The following is a 20566-nucleotide window of genomic DNA, read 5'->3' as shown; positions in this document are numbered from 1 at the left end:
ACTGTAATGGCAGCACAGGCACGTGCTGAATGGCAGAACAGAGAAGGGCAGAGGCTGCAGAGGGCTGCTATCCATACCCTAAATGACACCATCCAGGCATTGGCAAATGCTCAACAGCAGATTGCTGATGTTCTGGATAGGCAATTAGGTGAAATGGTCGGAATATTTGACGAGGCATGGCAATCCGCGGCGGGAGCTGTCTGTGCTGGAACATCTGGTAGGAGTGAGGCGTAGGCCACGTGGGCGTGAGCCAGCAACACCACCTAGTGTAGGTCGACGTGAGTGTGCCACCTCACATGCCCACTCCCATAGTGCTGGTAGCAGTAGCAGTGCAGCTGGTGCTGCGCTGTCAACACCAGGACACAGCAGGCCATGTGGACGTGGCCCTGGACGTTCTCAGCGGGGACACGGTTCCAGCGGACATGTGTCGTCAGACAGCAGCCACTTTGTACCTCCACCTGGTAGTGCCCGTGCAACCCCAGGCAGGCACAGGTCGCGTGGCCGTGGGCTGACACAGTGAGCTGTACAACCTGCTCTGTACAATCTGTGGCTGTCAATTATACCCTGTGTAGGCCTCACAAATGGCAGAACTGTGTACATACATACACACACAGCAAACACAACTGTAGGGCTCCACAGCATCCACATGCATTCTGAACAGACATGTCCAATCAACTCACCGGCCCTTACACACACATGATGTTATCCATTGGTGCAGCCTATGCCCCTGGCAAACATATCACCCTGTGCATATGATGAAGCCTGTGCCACATCCCTGTCATCCACACCATCGGTGCAGGGTTATGCACAAATATTCTGATGCACAGAGTGAACAGCATAGTGAGAGGTGTATGTAATATTACCTGTGTATGCATAGTGAGGGATGTGTATGTTGCAGTGGTTGTGTGTGAATACTGACAGATGTGTATGTGACATAGGTTGTGTACTGTCGACATGCATCGGTCATACCATGTAGTGCAGGTGCAGCATGCATTGTGATGTGTTCACGGTATGTGTCTCGGTTACATCTGTAGCACCATGTTGGTTGTGATACCCTGGTTCCCTCCTATGGTGTACTTGCATGTGCCTACAGGTAGCAGTGTTTGCAGTCCCCCACGTATAACTGTGGATTACTCACAGGCACGTCTGGCAATATCAGCATGCTACATGTACCCTCAACCTGACTGTTGGAAACACCAACATGACACAGATGTCCGCACATATACTGCACCTGGCGCATGTGGTCAGTGCCACAGGCTACACTGGACAGAGACGTGACATACATAGCAAGACACATTATAGGTATGGTGACATGGTGCAGGTGTTGTACACAGCGGTCTGGCCAATGATGATGTGAGGTGTCACTTGGTATTTGGAGGCCACACTGTGCAGCAGTAGGACCCTGTAACAGTACGGGAACATGGCCACATTCACGGGGTGTACACCACTATAACAAACACCCCATAGTGTGCAGGTGGGGACCCTTGCCTATGTGGTCATCACCCTCTCAGTACTATGCACCCACATGACGTGTCACAGAGAAGGAACATGCACAGGTAGCCAGTATGGCTGGGACCTATGGCATCAACAGGGTAGTGCACTGCATCACCATTATGGGTTAGTCACCACGTGGGGTTAGTGATCATTTCTCACCGTATATTGGCATACACCCTCACACCAAGCACCAGACATACATACAGACACACACACACACTGTGGTGACCACACATGTGTATACGGACAGCCGACATGTGTGATGCACCACACCGGCCGACGTCATGCTTCCCACACTGACGTATGTACAGATCTCTGGCGGTGTACAGGGATGTGTAACAACTGGGACATATTCCCGCGATATGTGGCATCTCTGGTCACACATTCGGACACACATGGCAGTGCTGGGAATGATACACCTGCCATATGATGACACATTTGATAGACATGCAGCGGTATTGATTGCATTATGTGTACCAACGCTATATCTGGCAAATGTGCTGCTATATGCACATGGGAGGTTGTAGATGTTACAGGTGCCATGTGACATATAGTTGGTGACACCTGACCGCTGTGTATGCATTATGTCAGCACCGTCACGTAACAGCGACATAGCGTACTGTTAGCACATGGCATGATAGGATGGTGTGTGACACAACTGTGAGCCACCCCCTGCACACATACATCTACACAGGTGGTTCACCACGTTATGTACACACATCCCTCCATACGTGCTGTTTGTATGTCACCGTATACAGGTGTCAATGATTGGTCTGCATTGCGACTGCATGTCGTAGGTAGGTGCAACTATGTTACGGACATCGGCCACTGCACAGGCATGGTTGCTGCATGCACAGTACAGATGTCACATGTGTCTCCTGTTGCCATGTTTGTATGCATTGCTATTGTTGGACATGTGTGTTGACATACATAACACATGGACTGTGGTATGATATCACGGGTGTCACAGGCGATCAGTACAAGGGTATGTGTCGGTCAACATTGCTACCCCCTGTAGTATGAGCATTCAACAGACATGGGCCCACCTTCCATTCGCGTGTGTAGCATCGATTAGGCCACTGTTATGCATGAGGTACATCAAAGGCTATGTATGTATGTGTTGTGTGTGCAGTCCATGCACACATCCACACAATCACATGTATGACATATCCAGACATGTGTTCATTGGTGTACAGCAACAGCCAGGTGTCACAGCTGTGTAAGGGCCGTGGTATGTCTTGAGCCGACCTGTTCATGTATACTGGTATCATTGCAATGCATAACACCTGTTGGATCCCTGTTGGTACATGTGTACTTTGCACAGCTGGTGTACACCTCTGTACAGTCCAGTGGTCATGTGTCACATGGTGTTGTGGTACTGTAAGGCTGTGTAGTGCTGCACCGACGACATGGTGCTGACTTGACAGCTACAGTGTACACTGCAGTGTGTACGTGTGTGACCTGCACCTGTGACAGCTGTAATGGCAGCTGTGTGTGTACAGGTCACTGCGTGTGACCGCCCAGCGTGAGGACAGTTATACCTCACTGTGCCCTTCTGTACTGTGCCTTTCTGTGTGTACACTCCATCTGCATGCATGACAGCCTTTGCAACAGCTAAGTGTGTGAGCATGCCCAGTATTCTGTTGTGTAGATGGACACACAGTACAGTCCATGTACACAGTTGTGTAGATGGACACACTGTACAGTCCAATCTGAGACCTTCCATGTTTACACTCCATCTGCCTGCAAGACGGCCCTTTGCAACAGCTAAGTGTGTGAGCATGCCCAGTATGCTGTTGTGTAGATGGACACACAGTACATTCCACACTGCACCTTCCGTGATTAGACTCCATGTGCATGCAAGATGGCCCTTTGCAACTGCTAAGTGTGTGAGCATGCCCAGTACGCCGTTGTGTAGATGGACACACAGTACATTCCACACTGCGCCCTTCCGTGATTAGACTCCGTGTGCATGCAAGATGGCCCTTTGCAACTGCTAAGTGTGTGAGCATGCCCAGTATGCATACATTGTGTAGATGGACACACAGTACATCCCAAACAGACGTGTGATACTAAGCGTGTGGGGATGGCCATTGACATCCTGTATAGCCATGGTGGTCATCCAGGCAACAGATGTCCGTTTTCAATGTCACGATGGATGCCTACATTGAACACACTGGTTGCTGTCTCGAAGGGTATACTGTCTGTGGCATCCATTATCTATTTAGTGTTGTAGTGCTCCATAGATATTTAGTTGCCCGATGACAGCACTGCCGTGTGTTTGTCTACGTCTACCTTGGGACAGTAATATGCTTTCAGACTGCTCACTCTCTAAACATTCCCTATCAGCATCTTTGCCTTTGCGGATGATGTCACCCACCTAGAAGTATGCCTCTGGGAGGGCTGTGTTCAGTAATCTCGGTAGCGCGTTCTGTAAATGCGTAATGCTGTAGTGTGATAAGGTAGTTAGGTGTATGTTCAACTCCCGGCCCTGCCAAGTGTGTATGTGTGTTTCCAGCTGCCTGAGGACACAGTAATGCTTTTAGATGCCTCACAACACATACATTCCCTATTGGTGTCTTTGCCTTTGCGGATGATGTCACCCACCTAGAAGTATGCCTCTGGGAGTGCTGTGTTCAGTAATCTTGGTAGCGCGTTCTGTAAATGCGTAATGCTGTAGTGTGATAAGGTAGTTAGGTGTATGTTCAACTCCCAGCCCTGCCAAGTGTGTGTGTGTGTTTCCAGCTGCCTGGGGACACAGTAATGCTTTTAGATGCCTCACAACAAATACATTCCCTATCGGCGTCTTTGCCTTTGCGGATGATGTCACCCACCTAGAAGTATGCCTCTGGGAGTGCTGTGTTCAGTAATCTCGGTAGCGCATTCTGTAAATGCGTAATGCTGTAGTGTGATAAGGTAGTTAGGTGTATGTTCAACTCCCGGCCCTGCCAACTGTGTGTGCATGTGTGTGTGTGTTTCCAGCTGCCTGGGGACACAGTAATGCTTTTAGATGCCTCACAACACATACATTCCCTATCCGCGTCTTTGCGGATGATGTCACCCACCTAGAAGTATGCCTCTGGGAGTGCTGTGTTCAGTAATCGCGGTAGTGCGTTCTGTAAATGCATAATGCTGTAGTGTGATAAGGTAGTTAGGTGTATGTTCAACTCCCAGCCCTGCCAAGTGTGTGTGTGTGTGTGTTTCCAGCTGCCTGGGGACACAGTAATGATTTTAGATGCCTCACAACAAATACATTCCCTATCGGCGTCTTTGCCTTTGCGGATGATGTCACCCACCTAGAAGTATGCCTCTGGGAGAGCTGTGTTCAGTAATCTCGGTAGCGCATTCTGTAAATGCATAATGCTGTAGTGTGATAAGGTAGTTAGGTGTATGTTCAACTCCCGGCCCTGCCAACTGTGTGTGTGTGTGTGTGTGTGTGTGTGTGTGTGTGTGTTTCCAGCTGCCTGGGGACACAGTAATGCTTTTAGATGCCTCACAACATATACATTCCCTATCCGCGTCTTTGCGGATGATGTCACCCACCTAGAAGTATGCCTCTGGGAGTGCTGTGTTCAGTAATCGCGGTAGTGCATTCTGTAAATGCATAATGCTGTAGTGTGATAAGGTAGTTAGGTGTATGTTCAACTCCCAGCCCTGCCAAGTGTGTGTGTGTGTGTTTCCAGCTGCCTGGGGACACAGTAATGATTTTAGATGCCTCACAACAAATACATTCCCTATCGGCGTCTTTGCCTTTGCGGATGATGTCACCCACCTAGAAGTATGCCTCTGGGAGAGCTGTGTTCAGTAATCTCGGTAGCGCATTCTGTAAATGCATAATGTTGTAGTGTGATAAGGTAGTTAGGTGTATGTTCAACTCCCGGCCCTGCCAACTGTGTGTGTGTGTGTGTGTTTCCAGCTGCCTGGGGACACAGTAATGCTTTTAGATGCCTCACAACACATACATTCCCTATCCGCGTCTTTGCGGATGATGTCACCCACCTAGAAGTATGCCTCTGGGAGTGCTGTGTTCAGTAATCACGGTAGTGCGTTCTGTAAATGCGTAATGCTCTAGTGTGATAAGGTAGTTAGGTGTATGTTCAACTCCCGGCCCTGCCAAGTGTGCGTGTGTTTCCAGCTGCCTGGGGACACAGTAATTCTTTTAGATGCCTCACAACACATACATTCCCTATCGGCGCCTTTGCCTTTGCGGATGATGTCACCCACCTAGAAGTATGCCTCTGGGAGTGCTGTGTTTAGTAATCCTGGTAGCGCGTTCTGTAAATGCATAATGCTGTAGTGTGATAAGGTAGTTAGGTGTATGTTCAACACCCAATCCTGCCAAGTGTGTGAGTGTGTGTGTGTTTCCAGCTGCCTGGGGATACAGTAATGCTTTTAGATGCCTCACAACACATACATTCCCTATCGGCGTCTTTGCCTTTGCGGATGATGTCACCCACCGAGAAGTATGCCTCTGGGAGTGCTGTGTTCAGTAATCTCAGTAGCGCATTTTGTAAATGCGTCATGCTGTAGTGTGATAGGGTAGTTAGGTGTAAGTTCGATTCCCAGGCCTGCCAAGTGTGTGTGTGTGTGTGTGTGTGTGTGCATGCTCCCGTCCACTAAAAGAAGATCCAACGCGTCACTGAAGACTGAAACACACAGGTTTATTACAAGTAAACGTAAAGCGCTTTTCGTCACTCAATGTTTGAGCGACTTCTTCAGACATTCAACACCTTAATTAATTTACGTATTTATACATTCACGTCACTAAAGTCATTATCCTTAAGTGTCAATTAGCAAGTTAAAAATATTTTAAAACAGTAAATGTAAGCACACAACTTGCAGCAGCAATAAAGAAATATATATAAAGAAGTGTTCTGCGTTCATATACGATGAAATTATATATATGTATATAAATAGATGGAATTAAATTAAATTTCTGAAAACACTTATTTATAATAAGTCTTAATCAACTCTCAAGACATAACTCTATGCTCACTTATATATAGAAAAAGCCAACAAAAGGTAAAAATTAGTTTTAAGTATAAAAAATACTATGATACAGTTTGGCTAAATCAGTTGTTCATCTTAGTCTAACTGGTCTTTAGTGTAACTCTAAAAACAATATCTTATAAAATAATGTATGAATATATGAACAAGTATAAGTAATGTAAAAGTAATGATTGAACTAAGCCTATATGACTACATTTAAAGTAGTTGTTCAAAAATAAATATAAAAACAAATAGTATTTATATTTATTAATTGTAAAAGTGATGCATTTATTTATAAAAAATAAAAATAAGCCTGTAGTATAAATACGTGTATGTAAACAAGTATACCCACATATATACGTTAAAGGTATATAAATATATGTATATAATAATAAATAAAAAAATAAAAAAGTATATATATACATATTTATATATGTGTGTAAATGAGTAAATAAATGTGTATATTATGTATGTGCTGGGAGTGCTGTGTTTAGTAATCCTGGTAGCGCGTTCTGTAAATGCATAATGCTGTAGTGTGATAAGGTAGTTAGGTGTATGTTCAACACCCAATCCTGCCAAGTGTGTGAGTGTGTGTGTGTTTCCAGCTGCCTGGGGACACAGTAATGCTTTTAGATGCCTCACAACACATACATTCCCTATCGGCGTCTTTGCCTTTGCGGATGATGTCACCCACCTAGAAGTATGCCTCTGGGAGTGCTGTGTTCAGTAATCTCAGTAGCGCATTTTGTAAATGTGTCATGCTGTAGTGTGATAGGGTAGTTAGGTGTAAGTTCGATTCCCAGGCCTGCCAAGTGTGTGTGTGTGTGTGTGTGTGTGCATGCTCCCGTCCGCCTGAGGACTCAGGTTATGCTTTTCGATGCTTCGCACCACAGATATATCCTGCTGACGTCTTTGCCTTTGCGGATGTTGACACGCACCTAGAAGAATGCCTGTGTGTCTACTGTGTCTAGTAATCTCGGTAGCGCGTTCTGTAAATGCGTCATGCTGTAGTGTGATAGGGTAGTTAGGTGTAAGTTTGATTCTCAGGCCTGCCAAGTGTGTGTGTGTATGTGTGCATGCTCCCGTCCGCCTGGGGACTCAGGTTATGCTTTTAGACGCTTCGCACCACAGATATATCCTGCTGACGTCTTTGCCTTTGCGGATGTTGACACGCACCTAGAAGAATGCCTTTGTGTCTGCTGTGTTTAGTAATCTCGGTAGCGCGTTCTGTAAATGCGTCATGCTGTAGTGTGATAGGGTAGTTAGGTGTAAGTTCAATTCCCAAGTGTGTGTGTGTGTGTGTGTATGCTCCCGTCCACCTGGGGGCTCAGGTTATGCTTTTAGACGCTTCGCACCACAGATATATCCTGCTGACGTCTTTGCCTTTGCGGATGTTGACACGCACCTAGTAGAATGCCTGTGGGTCTGCTGTGTTTAGTAATCTCAGTAGTGCGTTCTGTAAATGCGTCATGCTGTAGTGTGATAGGGTAGTTAGGTGTAAATTCGATTCCCAGGCCTGCCAAGTGTGTGTGTGTGTGTGTGTGCATGCTCCCGTCCGCCTGGGGACTCAGGTTATGCTTTTAGACGCTTCACACCACAGATATATCCTGCTGATGTCTTTGCCTTTGCAGATGTTGACACGCACCTAGTAGAATGCCTGTGGGTCTGCTGTGTTTAGTAATCTTGGTAGTGTGTTCTGTAAATGCGTCATGCTGTAATAGGGTAGTTATGTGTAAGTTCGATTACCAGCCCTGCCAAGTGTGTGTGTGTTTCCAGCTGCATGACAACAGTACATTGCTTTTACAGTATTCACTCACCATAACATCTGTGCGGCGTCTTTGCCTTTGATGCCGCTGTCTACAGGCTAGACGTATGCCTGTGTGATTTCCGTGATCTACTACTCACGGTTGCACGTTCTGTCACTGCGTAATGCTGTTGTGTGGTACAGTGGTTACGTTCATGTTCTGCTCACAACCCTGCCATGTGTGTGTGTGTGTGTCTGTGTGTGTATGTCTGTATCTTTCTCTCTCTCTCTCTCTATATATATATATATATATATATATATATATATATATTTTTTTTTTTTTCTGCCCATAACTCTGCTCTTGCATGGACAGCTGACTGTTTCATGTATCGCATATTTGCATAGCTTTCACATACCAATGGGGTATGTTGCAAATCCCAACATTGTCCATGCAACGTCCGTGTTATGGGCGGTGTTACACACCCTTACAGGCGTTTGCTGTATATCTTGGCAGACATCTATCCTTGCTGTACTCTCACTGTACTCGTACACCGGAGGCTTCATGTATCATGGCCTAGTTTTGCTGTGTGTATGTCTATTTGTGCTGTGTGCATGGCTGTGGGTATGTCCCACTATCATCATTTGTAAAGGTGACAGCACTATAGGTACTTCATGTAGACTGCTGTGTCATTTGACATGTCAGCACATACCTGCGGACAGTACTGAACGTCCTACTGCAGCGCATTTCATACCTTCTGCGTTATCTTGCAGTCGATAATGCTGTTTCCTCACACATGTATCTGTTTCTGATCATACCACTCCACCTCCTAGAGCAAACATCTGGACAAAGCCTTATCTGATAGTGGGACACATAGGGGCAGTATTGACATGTTGCTCTTACAAACGTAGATAGTTGACACAATAATAGGTTTTGCATTAGTATGACTTTTCTGACGGATTTGGTGTCTTAAACACACATGTTTGTCATTATTTCATGACTTCAGTTATCAGGAATGTGCCAGAATGGTACTGATGTTACGTGGAACACACCAAACATATGAGGCAGAACTCTGCACATTCTGCGTAAATCTGTACAGTTGCGGAGTATGTGTCTGATACAAGATATCAACTTTCTGACACCAATACACACACTGTATGGCGGCATCACAGGCCACATGCCATTACATTTATATTGCAGGACACACCCACCCAGAGGGTTGTATTCCTCACACAGGCCAACAGCTGCTTATCCACACTAATTAGTCTATCATGTACCGTATGTGTACGCCGGTATTTGCACTTTCCGTCAGTGGCAGAGCTCACGTACGAGTATGGGGGACTGGACATTGTTACGGTGACACTGCATGACACCCTGAGGGACACATTTCTTTTGAGTCTATTAACCTTCCACATTGACATTCACAGGGCATACGTTGTCATTCACATTTGTCGGAGTACATGCGTATGACTTGTACATGTTTTCTCATTTGTCCTGATGTCTTTCTTCTCACCTGTCCACCTAGTATCACTAGTTCTGTACATGTATTTTGGACAGGTTACCTTCATACCCCTAACCTGTACACATTATGGGTAAACGCCCTGATTTTTGACCTTTGCCCTTGTTACATTTGTCATAGTAATGTGCCTTTCTGGTAAATTGCTGGCAAGGCATTACGAACTGTGCAGTTAGATAATAGTGACTGACATTTCTATTACATGATTAGTAACACTCATAACATTCGTATTCCTGGCTATGCCAGTATTCTATCAACGTTCTGACTTTGTCTGGGGTATATCTAATATAGTCCCTATTTGTATTTCATGTACTATGCCTTAGTGCAGCTGTCTTATTCTGACAGTTTGCCAGTTATGGTTACCATCTTGGTCGTACGCATGTCCATCCATGATAATCACCTACATGACACTGATATAGGGCCCTACATATTCCCAAAATGGTTTACGCAATATCCAGTGGATGGTTTGCCCCATTATTGAGAATATAGGCGTGCTATACCCACATCACTCCCATGGCGGGCCTCTGAAATCTCTGCCAAACAACACCTAGGCCCATTTCTGCATACCCATGATTCCCATACCTGACAACCCTCCACAGTACCCATTACACATGTTTAATGTGAGCGGTACTGAAGTGTGGAGACGCTTATATGCACTCCCCACTCTCCGGATATCAGTTCGTACGTCATTCATTCTATCGACACATGTGTCATTACCCTTGCACCAGCTACTGTTGCATGTACAGCTATATCATATTTGCTGAGGTCACTTATTTTGCGACAATGTCGGTTGACACTAAGTATGGATCAATTTTTGGGGTCCTGCAATGGGCACCTATATGCATGTTTAAAGTGTAGAACTTGCTGGACTGTCACTTTCTGGCCAATGGTTTGGAAGGCAGCGGTTTATTCACCTTTCGTGCATGTCTGTTTGTCTACCCATATTAGCTATAACGTGGCCTATTTATGTACATATGTCATATCTACGGGACATATGTTTGTTGTGTATACATATATACATGTACAATCCTCATTTCATAATTTGCTTTGGTTTACGTCTGTGGATTATGTGTATACACATATATCTATATCCATACCATACCTTTCCGCTGTACAGATTGTCGCAGAGTGTACAGCTGGTTGCCTCTTTATCTTCGGTGTGTTTTACATAAACTTATGTCTATCTGGCAATGTAGTGGCATTTCATTTAAGACTTACGGTGGGAAATACTGGCAAGCAGTTCAGGTTACGACTGCATACCCTTCAGAGAATCCATGCTACTGACACACCCGTTATTCTATCCACTTTCTATGTTTGTTCTGGCACATACCTGGGGCTTGTCCTTATTTGTACTGGTAGTTTGCATGCCTTTGTCCGGTTTCATACTTTACGGGGTTAACAGGTTTGAGCCATGTATATCTAACGTGGGGGAAACAGCATTCATTTACTATGCTGTGAGCGGATCACACATGCACAGGCGCACTTGCATTTCCTTATTGTGGATTACGCAGGCACATGCATATCCTTATTGTGGGTTACATATGTTTACTAAGTCTTTGTGCTTACGTGGGCTTTATTACTTGTGACAGTACCAGTAAATTATCTGTAATCCGGTTAACGGACATATGTGAAACACACGTTCACCTTTACATATTTAAATGTCTGTACAGCACAGACGCATTCATTACACTTTAACATTATATGTGCTGTAGTCGTAGTTGAACCGGGACTGCATTCACATTGGCCGGATGCTGTAACCACTATACTTTTGGTGTTCTGACTCATTTATATGCATACCCATAGTACATAGCTACATTAACATATGCCTCACCGCTTCACTTATGACACAGGCATCCATTCTCCTGCTGGGAAAAATGCGGTACTACATATTACACATTCCCTATTCCCTACTGCTCTGGACCCAAGCTGCATATTTAATCACTGCAGGGATATTCAGAACCCCAAGGCTTATAGTCCTGGCACATACAAATCCTTAATTTTCTGGGTGTTCATGTGGTGATCTGGGTTTAGGCTTGTCCGCCTGGTGAACGGAACTGCCCTGACCGTGTTCAAATGTCAGACAAAGCACATGGACAGAGTTTGTCCATTTTAAACATTTTATCTGTGTTTACAGACACAGGTGTTTGGGCACCTGTCAGCAGCTTATAATGTTGGCAATACATAATATGGGTGGGGGTGGTTACAATACATAATCCACGGTGAGTGGTGTTCCCATTCACATTATTTTACCTGTGTTTACAGACACAGGTGTTTGGGCACCTGTCAGCAGCTTATAATGTTGGCAATACATAATATGGGTGGGGGTGGTTACAATACATAATCCACGGTGAGTGGTGTTCCCATTCACATTTGACTATTTCCTGTATTCATTCATATGAGGATTATTATTTTGCACATGAATTAACTATGAATTAACTACAGGTATGCAGTAGTACAGTAAACATATGTGAAGGTTTGTTACAGTAAAATGTATGGACCTCTGTAATACTGGGACTACCCCACATCCTTCACAACATTTCATGCTAATGTACATACTATTATTCTGTGAACTTTCGAAGTTTGTGAGAGCAGTATTTACATCTGTCCCTATTTGTCCACCCATCATTTTAGGCTTTGTCCAGATTTTGTTGCTGTAATAGGTTGAGAGGTGGTGTCGGTATGTGATTGAGTTGAATATATACTGTCGATAATTCAGTGGGGAGTAGGGTTACCACCTGTTCCTTTTTGCGAGGGGAAGTCCCACTTTGGACAGTTGTGTCCTGCGATGAAACCTAAGACATGGCAAATGTCCTGTGATTTTAAGACAAAAGTATATTTCTTATTTTCTTTAATAGTTGCATGATACAGGTATTTTGTATCTGAAACACATAACTATTATTTGGGATAGCATAAACAATTCAAATGCTATGAAATAAGCTTTTATCTTGGCAAACAAGTGCAATTCTGTCCTTTGCACTGGCCGGGGGTATGTTTTATCCTGCAAATTCTCACATTTCTACAAAGGATGTCCCACCTTGGGCATCTGAACAGGTGACAACCCTAGTGGGGAGACCTGCATGGTGGACAGGTGTTCCATCCTGCGTAGTATGTTTTGCATGTCTGTCTAGAAACTGAACAGTACCGTGACTACACATACATGTTTTGTCCAGATGTGTACAGTACTAGACACCGTGGCGTGTAAACAACTCTGAAGTTTCAACAGGTTACTTATCCCATGCGGGATGTACACACATTTTGCCAAAACATGAACGCGCGGGCATTTGGATTTACGTAACTGTGATGGGATGTTTACAAACGTGGGATACATATTTGCAATCCTGACACTGCCTAGGATGATACTTCCTACTACATATGGGGAATATTAGCTATGTGTAGGTGTATGGCTGCGCAAGGCTGGTAGCTGGATTTGGTGGACATTCGGACATGGGTGCGGGTTATGTGCTATACAGGGTTGTTGCGTATTGCATTTGCATGCATGGGTTCTGCATTTGGATGTCCCGGTTCCGCATATAGCATCCTATGTGTATGTGCTGGTTACGTTCCTGTTCATGTGTATAGCACATTTTAATATTCATATGTTTGTGTGAGTTTGGTATACAATTTGGACTGTCAGGTTTCTTTACGGTTGTTATATGGCCACAATTGCCCAGCTGTGTACTATCACTACCACTGTGGGACTGCTGGTGACCCTGCCCATGGGGCTAGACGTGTGTATTGGCGGCGCGCTGACATGATGCACTTCACTTCCACTGGATATAACTACTTACAGTGCAGTACATTACGGAAACATGATTTTAAATATCATTTGTTCCATGGACGGAAACTCATATTGTGTTGCGTGCATTTCTGTTTGGTTCTCAATTTTGTGTGGCCGGGAACTGTCTTGCATGCTTTGCATATGTTTCATTATCCATGGACACTGATAGGTGCGATTACTATTGCAGGCAGACTATAATATTCAGCAGTTTAGGTTGCTCATCGACAGCCGACATTGACATGCCTCCGGGCGCAGCTTACTAACGCCCCATGCACCCGCGCACGTGTCCTATGCACGTGGATGTGGTGGCAGCGCACCTTCATTAATATGCATATGGTGCTACTACACCATATATACGCCGCACGGCCGGTGCAGGCCTTACACCGGCCTTGCGCCGAGCTTCATGAATCTGGGGGATTATCTTAACAGTACTACTTATAGTAGGTTAAAAATGATGGGGTAAGTGCATAATCAATAGGTTCTATGTACACTGTAACAGGCAGAATTAATTATAAAATCAAATATTAAATGATGGCATATGTCCATATATAATGGCCATGTACAAAAAAATGCACATACAGTAAGAAGCAAAGTAAAGTCATGGTATAAAACATCACTGGGTCCAAAAACATGATCAAAGCTGTCAGTGAGTCAATGCACATAAATGCACAGATACACAGCAGCAAGGTGAATATTAATAAGAGAAGACATAAAAGGGACAAAATGGAAGGAGACAGAAGGAAAGTATGATAGGTTAAAACTGACCTTGCGTGTTACTGCAGTGCCAATGCAAGTAAACTGCAATGAAATAAAGAAAAAAACAGTACCAGATCCATAACTAAAAATCTGGCCAAACTCTGGTTATATCTCCAGTCATCAGTTACAATTCAACAATAACAGCAGCCAAGAAAGGAAAGAAAAACTAAGCCTTTTTTTAGGTCAGCCCCACACTCTGACAACTGCAGGTATACTAGTTCTGATATTAATTAACTTTGTCAGTAAAGGGAAAGTTTCCTTAACTTACAGCTCTGCAGTCTGAGAGCTATTATCATTACATGGGAAATGATAACTTATCCATTATCTAGCTTTGATCGGCTAACATCTACCTGAAATCAGCTGGACGTATAAGTGAATTTAAGTGCACTTTTATCTGTTCCTTTGCATATAGTACTGTATTTAATTTATGTATTTGTGTTTTTCACTGAATATTAACTCAATTGAAGTTGTGTCTGTCTCTCTACAGAGGACTTTTTAGAATTTCTGTGTAGCCATTGATATCAGTGGGGGGTAGTTTCAGCTCGTCACTGACATCCTGTTTTGCCTTATATAAGTGGTACATTTTGAGTTATCTCTGCTTAATATCAGAGTTTTGGCCGGCTAACATCTACCTGAAATCAGCTGGACATATAATTGAATTTAAGTACACTTTTATCTGCTCTTTTGCATATAGTACTGTATTTAATTTATTTATTTGTGTTTTTCACTGAATATTAACTCAACTGAAGTTGTGGCTGTCTCTCTACAGAGGACTTTTTAGAATTTCTGTGTAGCCATTGATAGCAGTGGGGGTAGTTTCAGCTCATCACTGACATCCTGTCTTGCCTTATATAAGTGGTACATTTTGAGTTATCTCTGCTTAATATCAGAGCTTTGGCTGGCTAACATCTACCTGAAATCAACTGGACATATAAGTGAATTTAAGTACACCTTTATCTGCTCTTTTGCATATAGTACTGTATTTAATTTATTTATTTGTGTTTTTCACTGAATATTAACTCAACTGAAGTTGTGGCTGTCTCTCTACAGTTAGTTCCCCACCCACCCTCCTTGTTCTTGTTTTGGTATTAATGTTGGTGGCTTTGAAATTGCTCGCCCCTCTTGTAGATTTGTATTTGGATACTCCTTCTGGGCCCATCTCATTTGCTCACTCAACTGAGTGCAGTGAGATCATATTCTGATTTCAGGCACTCCTACTGTGTACAAAGACAGCATTTGGGAAGGACAACCCCTGTAGCCTCTTAATCCTGCTCTGGTCCTTCCCTCAAAAAAAAAAAAAAAAAAAAAAAAAAAAAAAAAATATATATATATATATACGGTTCTACCTGACTTCGTCGACAGCGCAGAAGACCGACAGCGAATTCGGAGCTCCAGAAGATCGAAAACGAAGAAGACCGGACGCGAATCGGGTTGCAGAACATCGACAATGCAGAAGAGACCGACGACGGATGATGACAACACAACGCCGAGGATGCCGACATGGGGAAAGGCTGTGTGAGTATCACGGTAGTGACGGACGTTCGGGAGCAAATAGTGTGGAAGTGGACGATTGGGGTGGGATAGGGGTAAGTGAGTTAGGTTAGGGAGCGATAGGGGTGGGTTAAGTGAGTTAGGGTTAGGGAGTTAGGGATAGGGAAGGGTGGGTTAAGTGAGATAGGGTTAGGGAGCGGTAGGGGTGGGTTAAGTGAGTTAGGGTTAGGGAGCGTAGGGGCGGGTTAAGTGAGTTAGGGTTAGAGGGGAGGTAGGTAAGTGTCGCGATAGTGACGGACCTTAGGTTAGGGTAAGGTTTAGTGTGGGCTTGTAAGGATTTTGGTGTGCTTGTGTTGTGTGTGTGGTTTGTGGAATGGGGATGTGTTTTGTTTTTAATAATTATTGTGTTATTGTGTGTGCAGTGTATGGGGTTTTATGTTTGTTTGTGTACCGTCGGTTATTTGTTATCGGTTATGTGTGGTTTAGTGTTTATGGACTGTCGAATATGTGGTGTCGGTGATGTGGTTGTCGGTGTTGTGTGGTTTCGGCTATGTCAGGTAGAACCATATATATATATATATATATATATATATATATATATATATTATTCATCTGCTCTTACTGTAACTGTCTTAGTTGCTCTTCTGCATGCTATTTGTTCAGTCACTCTTACTCTGCACTTACTACTGCTTGTTAGTAGCCTTCTAATTTACTGCCTTCTGCACTTGATTTTTAGTCATTTGTTAATTTAATTGCATTTATTTGAACTGTATTTGCCGTAGTGTTGCTACACGCTTGGTTGTGTTGGCCTGCACTACAGTATGAATTGTATTTACTGCTGTTTTAGCTGCTTTTCTGTAACAAAAAAAAAATTCTACGCTTGTTTCCTGACTTTCCTGTAACTAGTCGAGTCCAGATACAGACTTGCTGTATCCAGGACTGTTGGTAAGCTTCTGAGCACCCCAAGCCTTTCTGTGTTGGAGGGAAGCTTTCTAGTTTATCAGTGGGAGTGGTAAGCACTAGGTAGCCTATCTACCATGGGAAGAGTGGGTTTTGGCCCTGAAATTGTAGTTCATTGGCCGTTTGGGCAGTTTATCCATCTCTTTCTAGTTTCTGGTTAAAAGCTCGTTTTAGGTTTGGTCCCCACCTTTCCTCTAACTAGTATAATCCAGGTACAGATTTGCTGTATCCAGGACTGTTAGTAAGTTTCTGAGCCCCCCAAGCCCTTCTGTGTTGGAGAGAAGCCTTCTAGCTTATCAGTGGGAGTGGTAAGCACTAGGTAACCTATCTACCACAGGAGGAGTGGTTTCTGGCCCAGAAATGATAGTTTATTGGTCGTTTGGGAAGCTTTTCCATCTCTTTCAACCTTCTGATTTAAAAGCTTGTGTTTGTGCTTGTTTCCTGCCTTTCCTGTTACTAGTCTAGTCCAGGTACAGATTTTCTGTATCCAGGACTCTTTGTAAGCTTCTGAGCCCCGCCAAGTCTTTCCGTGTTGGAGGGAAGCCTTCTAGCTTATCATTGGGAGTGGTAAGCATCAGGTGGCCTATCTACCACAAGAGGAGTGGTCCTTGGCCCAGAAGTTATAACTATTGGCTGTTTGAGCAGTTTTTTTCTATCTCTTTCAACTTTCTGGTTTGAAAGCCGCAGTTGTGCCTGTTTCCCGCCTTTCCTATAACTAGCCTAGTCCGGTTACAGAGTTGATGTATCCAGGATTGTTTGTAAGCTTCTGAGCCCCCAAGCCTTTTTGTTTTGGAAGAAAGCCTTCTAGCTTATCAGTGGGAGTGGTAAGCACAAGGTAGCCTATCCTCCACAGGAAGAGTTAGTTTTGGCTCAGATATTTTAGTTTATTTTGCTGTTTGGGCAGTTTTCCATCTCTTTCAACTTGCTGGCTTAAAAGCCTACATTTGTACTTGTTCCCAGCCTTTCCTGTAACTAGTCTAGTCCAGGTACAGATTTGCTGTATTCCAGGACTCTTTGTAAGCTTCTGAGACCCCCAAGCCTTTCTGTGTTGGAGGGAAGCCTTCTAGCTTATCAGTGGGAGTGGTAAGCATTAGGTAGCCTATCTACCACAAGAGGAGTGGTTCCTGGCCCGGAAATTGTAGCTACTGGCTATTTGGACAGTTTTTTTCCATCTTTTTCAACGTTCTGGTTTAAAAGCCGCACTTGCACTTGTTTCCCACCTTTCGTGTAACTAGCCTAGTCCAGATACAGAGTTGCTGTATCCAGGACTGTTGGTAATCTTCTGAGCCCCGCAAGCCTTTCTGTGTTGGAGTCTTCTAGCTTATCAGTGGGAGTGGTAAGCACTAGGTAGCCTGTCTACCACAAGAGGAGAGGTTCTTGGCCCAGAAATTGTAGTTTATTGACCATGGACAGTTTGTCTGTCTCTTTCAACTTTCTGGTTTAAAACACCACATCTGCGCTTGTTTTCCATAGGTTCATAGGTTCATTGGTAGGTACTAGGCTATCAGACCTGGGGCCTACACAAGCCCAGCCAAAAAGGTACCCTGGCTTTTGCCACCCAAGAAAATTATTTTCCTGTGCCACTGTCAAGCAGAGCCACAGAGGTGATCCCCGGGATGAATTTCCTATTTCCCATCCAATCATCAAGATTTTTCTTGAAGAGTGCTAATGAGGAGCTTTGTTTGATATAGATAGGTAGTTTATTCCAGAGTATGGGAAGTCTCTGGGACAGGAATCTATCCCTCCAGCATGTTCTGTTTATTGTGGTGACAAGGTTTAGGTCCCTAGAGTGTGTAGCTCGGAGGGATTGGGATTTCTTTAAGGGGAGCATGTACAACAGCTCTGGATTTGACATAGCTTTGTATGTTAGGCAGAGATCACCTCTGAGTAGGTGATATGCGATGGAGTAAAGCTGGAGTTTTTTGAGACGGTCTGCATTGGCCATCTGTTTGAGGCTGGTAATCCTCTTTGTGAGGTATTTCTGTGGCCTTTCCAGTTGTTGTAGATGTCTTGTGAAGTACATACCAAAAGGGGCATTGTACTCTATAATGGGTCTAATGAGTGATGAGTAGAGGGGAACAATGACCTCTTTTTTTCTGGATGAGAAACCTTTTGTGATGAGGTGTGCCACGTAGAAGGATTTCCTGACTACTGTGGCGATGTGATTATCAAAGGAGAGACTACTGTCCATCTGTGTCCCAAGGTCTCTTATCATACTTTCGGTGTTAAGTATACTACCGCCTATGTTGTAGTTCATGGGTACAGAGATTTTACCAAAGGGGATGACAATGCACTTTTTGGCATTGGGCTTGAGGCCATGGCTTTGACACCAGGCATCTGTCTCAGTGAGGCCCTTTTGTAGGATTTCCACATCGTTAGGAGTTTCAATTATGGCTCTTAGTTTGCAGTCATCTGCGAATGTCATTACCCAAAGACCTTCTGTGTTAGCCTGTACTTCAGATAAGTAGATACCAAACAGGAGAGGACCCAGGACTGAACCCTGTGGTACTCCACTTGTCACTAGTCTGAAGGCAGATTTGAAGTCTGCTACTTTCACAGTGTGGGTTCTGTCAGTGAGTGAGTTGGCAACCCATCTTGTGACATAGGGATTTATACCTAGTTTAGTGTGTTTATCTATAATTCCAGAGTGGGGGATGGTGTCAAAAGCCTTGGCAAGATCTAGATAGGCTGTGTGAACCACCTTACCCTTGTCTACGACTTTGGTGACTGCTTCAAAGAAGTCTATCAGGTTTAGGAGACATGATCTGCCTTTTACAAACCCGAACTGGGTGGGATCCAGAGTTTGGAGATTACCAATGTCTTTGTTTATAAGTTCCATGATGATACATTACATGGCCTTGCAGACCAGGCTCGTCAGGCTAATGGGGTGGTAGTTCCCGGGGTCCATGGTGGTTCCCCCCTTCTGGAGTAGGATAACCATTGCTGTGTGCCATTCAGCAGGCACAAAGCCTGAGGTGAGGCTATGACTGAACATGGTACTTAGGTGGGGTGCCAGTTTGTTCTGTAGTTCATGTAGAACGCAGCCTGGGATGTTGTCTGGTCCCATGGATGCTGTGTTATTGGCTTTGGAGAGTGTGGTTTTTACCTGTGCAGCTGTGATTACAAGAACTTTGCATTCTTCCGGTATAGTAATGAGTTCTTTAGGGGGTGAGAGGGGGGTAAAGTTAGTACTGAACCTATCTGCCAGGATGTTGGCAATATCAGTTGGCTCTGTATATTTAGTGCCATTGTGCTGTAACTCAGAGCAGATCTGAGTGTTGCCATTCAGATTCTTGACATACCTATAGAATGCTTTGTGGTTGTCTTTAGAATCAGTGGTGATTTTGTTTTCATAACTAGCTTTGGAGGATTTTATCAGGGATCGCAGCTTCTTACTGAGGCTGACCAGGGAGCTCTTCCACTCGTGGGATTTTACTCTCTTTTGCAAGAGTTTCTTCCTTCTGTTGTACAGTTTGTTTATGGCAGGGGACCACCAGATTGGCTTCCTTTTTTTTGGAGGATAGCGTCTTGGTTCTGTTTGGGATAGCACGATCCATGCACTCATGTAAATGCTTATAAAGTGCAATTGTGTAGGATTCAGTAGTCGTAACTGTATTGTCCATCTGCATGGGTGTCATGAAGTACACCACTTCTGTCTTAAGAAGCATGAAGTTGGCTTTGGAGAATTTTTTTACCATGGTTTCCTTAATGGGGGAGTGAAGGCAGGATGTGGATATCTAGGGTAATTAGCTTATGGTCGGATCGGACCAATGAGGCATTGACTTCAGGTGTGGAACACCGGTCACTCATATTGGTAATGACAAGATTGACTTTTTGGGA

This window comes from Protopterus annectens, chromosome 2.part0 (genome assembly GCF_019279795.1).
Source record: "Protopterus annectens isolate FY-2018-M chromosome 2.part0, PAN1.0, whole genome shotgun sequence".
In the NCBI taxonomy this organism is placed as follows: Eukaryota; Metazoa; Chordata; order Ceratodontiformes; family Protopteridae; genus Protopterus; species Protopterus annectens.
This window is presented reverse-complemented; position numbering follows the sequence as displayed.